The 7,529-nt window shown below is 40.2% G+C and overlaps 1 pseudogene; it reads left to right on the top strand.

Moving 5' to 3' along the window:
* The first annotated feature begins 2,591 nt into the window (after positions 1–2,591).
* Positions 2,592–2,915, top strand: LOC118995581 (acyl-CoA-binding domain-containing protein 7-like; annotated as a pseudogene).
* Positions 2,916–7,529: the final 4,614 nt, after the last annotated feature.

Below are 7,529 nucleotides of genomic sequence, written 5' to 3'. Positions count from 1 at the left end.
CGGTAGATTTTTGACTCTATTTTCCTTCTCAATTGGTATTTTCATTGTAATTCGTTGCTGCTGCATTTTCCTCATTTTTAGTTTCCTATTACTTTCACTTAATGAGCTTACACTTGATGAGCTTTCTATAAAGAAAGCGGGAAAGATATTAAAAATAAGAGGATTTTCCAGGTGGGTTCTCCCAAGCTCTCGGTTCTCTCATTAGAACAAAGGTTTTACAGTTACATCTGCGTGGTTCTTTTTTTAAAAAAAAGGCGGGGGGAGAACAAGGGACATTAAGGGGAAAGATAAAAAGGAATTTGATATACGCCATCGCCCTTCCCCCAGCACCATGCACATGCGCAGTGCCATTACGGGTGGCGCAGAGACCCGAGGTCATGCTGAGTCGGAGTGCACCAGAGCACCCCAACCTGCCATAAAGCCTCGCCTTTCCTTCCAGACTGACCGTGTCCTTCCCTGTAAATGTATCGAGCTAAAAGCCTTCTTCCCATATTTACATATCATATTGGTTTTTTTTTTTGAGATTCAATCAGTGAGCAAGAATTAAGGAAAGCACACGCAACCAACCTCTAGTTAAAAATAATACAATAGGACAAGGCAACGGAGGGCAGGGGGGAGTGCATTTAATTTTATGTTCCTGTAAAATTGCTCTAGGAGCTATTTTTATTAAAATTCTCTAGTTTTTAAATTTTCTAATTGGGTATGTCAGCGTAACAAATGTCCAAATCTGTGGAGATTTTTTATGAATTTATTTAACCAAACTGATGACAATTGCCAGGAAGCAAAATTTCCACGGATTGAGAAAAGGCTCTAAAGAATGGCAGTTTTGCAGTTTCCTTTATATATTACAATCAAAGGAGGAGGTGTAAAGAGTGTTGCATGAGATCTATTGGTGGTAGAATAAGAGGTTGGGAGAAAGCAAATGAGGGCAGAAATCTCCGGGACTCAACAAAAAGTGAAACGAAAAGACCAATACTGTTCTTACCTTGGTGGGTATGAGATAGTTAATTAGCATTTACAGCTCATAGAAATGGTATTCAGGGAACAAAATACCAATGAGAGGTTCTGTGGTCTCCTGCTCTGGTATGGAGGCAGTGTCCTGAGGCTCTGGAAAAGATGACTCCGACATTCCAAAGGTTTGTTATCGGGAGTGCAAAAAGACAACAGACAGGCTCACTTAAGGTAAAGACTGACCTTTGTCAAGAAAGCTACAGTCCTACCTGTCATGGCTTGCTTTTAGTGGGGAATTTTTATATCTAGACCATCTTATGTGGTTACTTTTTTAAAAAGGATTTTATTTACTTATTTTTAGAGATGGGGAGGGAGAGAGAAGAGGGAGAGAAACATCAGTGTGTGGTTGCCTTTCTCATGCCCCCTACTGTGGACCTGGCCTGCAACCCAGGCATGTGCCCTGACTGGGAATCAAACCGGCAACCCTTTGATTCTCAGGCCAGCACTCAGTCCATTGAGCCACACCAGTCAGGGCTTTATGTGGTTACTTTTAGTCCCTGGGTTTATAAGGCCACCATGCAGGCCTCTCCTCAACTTTTCAGGTTTAGTATGTGACCCCTGTTTCATCCACAGATAAATACTGTCTATTATCTATCTAAATATGACCATCAGTATGGAATTGTTAAATCCTGGGGTAAGCGACTAGAATTATGACATGGTCTCTGAGTGATTTCTGCTTTCAAATGAACACTTTATATTACCCATTTTTATACTAAGAAAACTTATCCGTGTGAAATCAGCCCAGGATTCTTTGAAATCATGTTTCATTTGGCCTTTTTCTTGCTATGGATAAAAAAGACAGAAAATGTCTAAAAATTTAATTATTTAAAATTTTTTTCTCATAAATTAGAAAGCTGACATTTGAGATTATCTCCATATTAAATTAACCCAAGGTGCAGTTCCAAGGCAAGCAATCTATCTGGGAGAAGTCATCTGCTTCCTAAATTCATGTCATTATTTTATCTACAGGAAGATAATAAGTCAATATCCTGAGGAAAAGAGGGCAGTTTTCTATTTATTAGCTTTCCCATGGGAATTCCCTTCAAAATAAAATTTTCATTGTACTTACATTATTAAAAGTCATGCTTACCTAGTTAAAGAAATCACTAGAAGACCGACACATTGCCTAGAATGGAAACAAAATACCTAGCTCTCAGGGCAAGGCTCTCAGCGGCAAACCCACCAGGCATTCATCCAACCAGAGATGAACACAAAGCATGATCTCTGCCCCAGACAGCTTTCCATGCATGAGAGAGAGAAGCCAGAACAAGCCAGGCATACCTGTGGGGCTGAGGCTCCCATCAGGGTAGCTGCTTGGTAAGCAGGTCAACAGAGAAGCAAGGCAATTTGAATAGGTGACAAGTTTTTAGGAAAATGACACTACTGTGGTAGTGTGTAGGGGAGGGCAAACTAAATTAGAATCGTTAAAGAACACAATTCACCCTAGTAAATTTAGAGATCTAATTGACTCTAGTAAGTGAGTCACAAATTGGGCAGCATCCCACCTAGCACCTAGAAGTGTGCTCCCAGGGGTTGTACAAAATGCAAGGAAAGAAGGGTGGGCTGAGGAACCATTTACAATGGAACTGAAAAGGAAACGAGCAGCTGGAGTGTGTCAGTGGAAGGGGGCCGCCACCAAGTCCCTGCAGGCTGATTTTGATCAGGCAGCCGAAGATGTGAGGAAGCTGAAAACAAGGCCGGATGATGAAGAACTGGAAGAACTCTACGGGCTCTACAAACAGTCTGTAATTGGAGACATCGATATTGAGTGTCCAGGAATGTTAGATTGAAAAGGCAAGACTAAGTGGGAAGCATGGAACCTCCAAAAAGAATTATCAAAGGAAGATGCCATGAATGCCTATATTTCTAAAGCAAAAGAGCTGATAGAAAAATACAGAATTTAGAATCCAGCATATGAAAAAACTTTCCCTTAGAAGCCTTCATAATGATATCATGACCCAATATTAGGGGAGAAACGCAATGTTAACTCTTCACTTCACAAATGTTTTTGCTAGTAACATGAATTACAATCCTTAATTATGAGATATAACGAAACTACATATTTAAGGAAATTTTACTTGGTAAAACAAGGTGAATGTTTTTTACATTTAAAAAATTACCTTTAGCCCTGGCTGGTGTGATTCAGTGGAGTGAATACCAGCCTGCGAACGAAAAGGTCTCTGGTTTAATTCCTGGTCAGGGCACACGCGTGGGTTTTGGGCCAGGTCCCCAGTTGGGGGCATGCAAGAGGCAGCCAATTGATGTTTCTCTTGCACATAGATGTTTCTCTCCCTTACTTTCTGCCTTCCCGTCTTTCGAAAAATAAATAGATAAAATCTTTTAAAAAATAGAACCAAAAAGGTTATTTTTAGACCAGACCTCTTTTCTATGGGGTTGGGGAGAAACTGCAAGGGCTTTTATCACACAGATTGCTTCTTTCTATGGGAGGAAGGGATGGAGAGGGTCCATATGAGAGATTACATTATTCACCCTAACTGGAAAATTTCAGACTGGTTATTAAGATTATATTTCTGAGAGCAGTTAAAATAGCAGTTAAGTCAGGTACTAAATCTCGGTTTAGTGTCATGGGCCTTAGCACTAGTAATTACATTTTGGGGCTTGTAGTTTTCTTTTTAATGAGATGTAGAGAAAAACCTCTCATAGAAATGGGATTGGAGCTGTATTTACAGGGTAAGGAGCCAGCTATGCAAAGATCTGGAAGAAGAACATTCCAGACAGAAGGCAATGCAGACACCTAGAATGTGAGGTGGGAGGAGGCAGCAGGTTATCATTGGAGAGGCCACACTTGAATATACAGAACTAGGTAGAGCTCTTTAAGTTGAATTCAGCCCACCCCATATACAAACAGCCTGACAATAAGCCATGGCCCAATGCCTCTCTTACTCGCCAAGACAATGATGCAACTCATCCTTTACTACATGCTCTTCCTCTAATTTGTCCTGTTGGTTCCCTAAACTCTGGTCTACTACCCTTGTAATTCAGCCCCAGACTCTCTGATTCAAAACTATCTGCTGGAAGGATATATCTCTGCCCTTAGTTGGGCCAGAAGGGACCGGAGTAGCCAAGCCTGTCCACGCAGCTGCCTGCCAAGGGAAAGGAAGTGGATGAAAAGAAGACACCCCCATCCTCCAACTGCAGGCTAGTAACTGTGAATGGATTGAAGGAGCCATGGGCAGGAAGAATGGCTGCCATGAAATAGAAACCAAAGCTACATGGGAATCCAGGGAAGGCCATAAATTCTAGTAGAGGAAAAGACCATGGGTGTGGCCTGGTATCTTAACTCTGTTCTTCCTCCCTGCCTCTCAGAGGTTGTTGGCAGATTTGTTAGTGTATCAAGTCCCATATCCTCTCTGATAAGGCAGCTGTTGGAAGTTGTCTCCATCACTAGACTAACCTGCAAGAACCACATGTATTCATCTTTGTATCTTCAGTGGGTAGCACGTTGCTCCAGTAATATTCGTTAAAAAATTAGAGATGTGCAATGATATATGTCTGTGATGTTCATTACAGCATTATAATAATATAAGAAATTGTCTAAACATCCAAAGATGAGGTCAATTTTGTTACAGTCATAATACAGAGAATTATATGATGAAAATTTTGTTTTAGGAAACATGCATTCTATAGAAAATAATTTATAACAGAGGACTGAGAGAGAGAGAGACTTATTTTCTCTCCATATTTACTCTCAACTTTACTTCACAGGGTGGTGATAGGGCCTAGTTTCCCTGGGACCATCCCAGTTTATGCTGTTGCCTGGGGTTTATTGGTATCATGAGAAATTCACTCCTCATTCTCAAAAGTGTCCTTATTCTCACAACGAATTTTAAAGTCACCCTTTAGCTCTGCATTCATCAAGGAGTCCCAGACGTATAGGCATGATAACCTTGTCTTTTGTGTCCTGGCTTCTAGCTGGGCTGATCCAGGAGTAGAACTAACTGGTGATTGACAGTAGGGAGGAGGTCACAAGAGTTTATTCCTCCAGCTCCCTCTCTGCAAAGCCAGTCTGGTCCTGTTGCACCTCTCTGCCAAAAAGCCAGGCAGCTGTCTTCATCTCCAGGTCCCGGATTTCTCCCTCTCACTACCCCATTAGGCTTCTAGGTCAAGTCAGGCTCCTTGCTGTTCTCCCCGATCCTTCAAGTTACCCCTGTCCCTTCCAGTTTCCCTACGAGCAACCTGTATCTTTATAAATAGGCTCTTTATGAAACTCCTCAGATTGTCCCAATTGACTGCACCATCTGTTTTCCACTGGCACCTGGCTGATTAACAGAGAGATACACAGAGACGAAAGAAAGAAAGAAAGAAAGAAAGAAGGAAAGAAAGAAAGAAAGAAAGAAAGAAAGAAAGAAAGAAAGAGAGAAAGAGAGAAAGAAAGAGAGAAAGAAAGAGAGAAAGAAAGAAAGAAAGAAAGAGAGAAAGAAAGAAAGAAAGAGAGAAAGAAAGAAAGAAAGAAAGAAAGGGAAAGAAAGAAAGAGAAAGAAAGAAAGAGAAAGAAAGAAAGAGAAAGAAAGAAAGAAAGAAAGAAAGAAAGAGAAAGAAAGAGAGAGAGAGAAAGAGAGAGAGAAAGAGAGAGAAAGAAAGAGAGAGAGAAAGAAAGAGAGAAAGAAAGAAAGAAAGAAAGAAAGAAAGGGAAAGAAAGAGAGAAAGAAAGAGAGAGAGAGAAAGAGAGAGAAAGAAAGAGAGAGAGAGAGAAAGAAAGAGAGAAAGAAAGAGAGAAAGAGAGAAAGAAAGAAAGAGAGAAAGAGAGAAAGAGAGAGAGGAAGAGAGAGAGAAAGAGAGAAAGAGAGAGAGAGAGAGAGGGAGAAAGAGAAAGAAAGAGAGAGAAAGAAAGAGAGAGAAAGAAAGAGAGAGAAAGAAAGAGAGAGAAGGAAGGAAGGAAGGAAGGAAGGAAGGAAGGAAGAAAGGAAGGAAGGAAGGAAGGAAGGAAGGAAGGAAGGAAGGAAGGAAGGGAGGAAGGGAAGGGAAGAAAGAAAGAAAAGGAAGAAAGAAAAGAAAGATCACCAAAGTGTTCTCAGTGGTTGTGTCTGTGGCTATGGGTGATATTCTAAGGCTTTTGTGTTTTGACATTGTCTCATTTTTTTCCCCATCTAGCTTGTATTTAGTGTTTAGACAAATGCTATAAACTAAGGTGCAAATTCTCTGAAGAAACTGACAAATTATTGAAATACCTTTCTCTGACCTCTAGAATCAGAGCTCATATTCAAGCTTGATTCATGTCCACACTAAAATGTGCTGCTTATAAATGTATGGTCATTTTAAAGATCATTACTGTTATGCTTGGCATTTATGGAACCATCACTACGACATCCTGTTTATGTCCATTATTTTACTTAATCCTCACAACAACCAAAGGTAGATGTTTTTAATCCCATATTACAGGAAAGAAAATGAAAGCTCATAGAAATTCTGTCATCTGCCTAAGGCCATTTAGGTAAGAAGAGGCAGAGCCAAGGTTTAAGCCCACACTTTCAGTCACTGCTTCCCAGAAATAACACAGACATGCACATAGACAAGTTAATTAGAGCACGGTTAAAATCCCTTTGAGAACTATTTTTTTTTTGTTCTAAAAGAATTAATTGGCCTTTTGATTATGTAAATATCAAGTAAGAAAAATTCTCTTTTCTTTGTCTTTAAGAATGAATAGGCCTTGGATAGGAGAGCTATATTGGAGGGGACTCTTATTAGTAGTAGCCCAAGAATTTAGAGGCATGGTGGCACCCAAAATTAAGGAGAAAAGCTACCAGCAGGCAACCCTGGTAGAAAAGCCAGGGTAGAGTCCTATCTATGAGGTATCATTTGCATGATTTTTGCACTGTAACACCCATTTGGTTTTCCCTGCTCTTCAGTATATCTCCTTAATATAGTTTGTTCTCATCCAGCCTGAGGTGAATTAACTATAATCTGTCTCCTCACGTAGCATGAAGTGGCTTAGGGAAAGGAAGAGAAGGCCAGCACGGGTGTGGAGCAGTGATCTGGAGCCAGACCACTGGCTAGGTCAGGCGATCTCCAGAACTAAGCCCTGGGAACACATTCCCTGGGGATTCTCAGAGATCTGTGGGGTGACGACCCGTGTGGGGCACACTCTGGATTTTCTGTAGTCAAGCAAGTTGGAGGCTCTCGCAGTCTCAACTTGACTATAAAAAAAGAAATGTGAGCTCAGTTTGTGATCAGTTTTTATGAATATGTGAATGTAAGATATATGTATCAGCCAATCTCCTAAATCAAAGATTATGTATTGATTTAGTTTCTTTGATAATTGAGGATAGTAATGAGGCTGGACCTTTAGTCAGATGCTTATTGGCAATAGTATTCATCTTAGTGTGTTCCACTACTTTTATGCTTTCAGTTTTTAAATTTCAATGTTAATACATCTGAAATTTATTTTTTATTTTTACCCACTGTCTAAAGTCTACTTATTGAATATATCCTTTCCCAAATGAATTGAGATATCCTATTTTTGGAGCTTTAAAATATTACACATATGTGTGTATCTATTT

This window comes from Sturnira hondurensis, unplaced genomic scaffold (assembly GCF_014824575.4).
Source record: "Sturnira hondurensis isolate 20B ecotype Veracruz unplaced genomic scaffold, ASM1482457v3 Scaffold0010128, whole genome shotgun sequence".
Taxonomy (NCBI): Eukaryota; Metazoa; Chordata; class Mammalia; order Chiroptera; family Phyllostomidae; genus Sturnira; species Sturnira hondurensis.
This window is presented reverse-complemented; position numbering and strand designations above follow the sequence as displayed.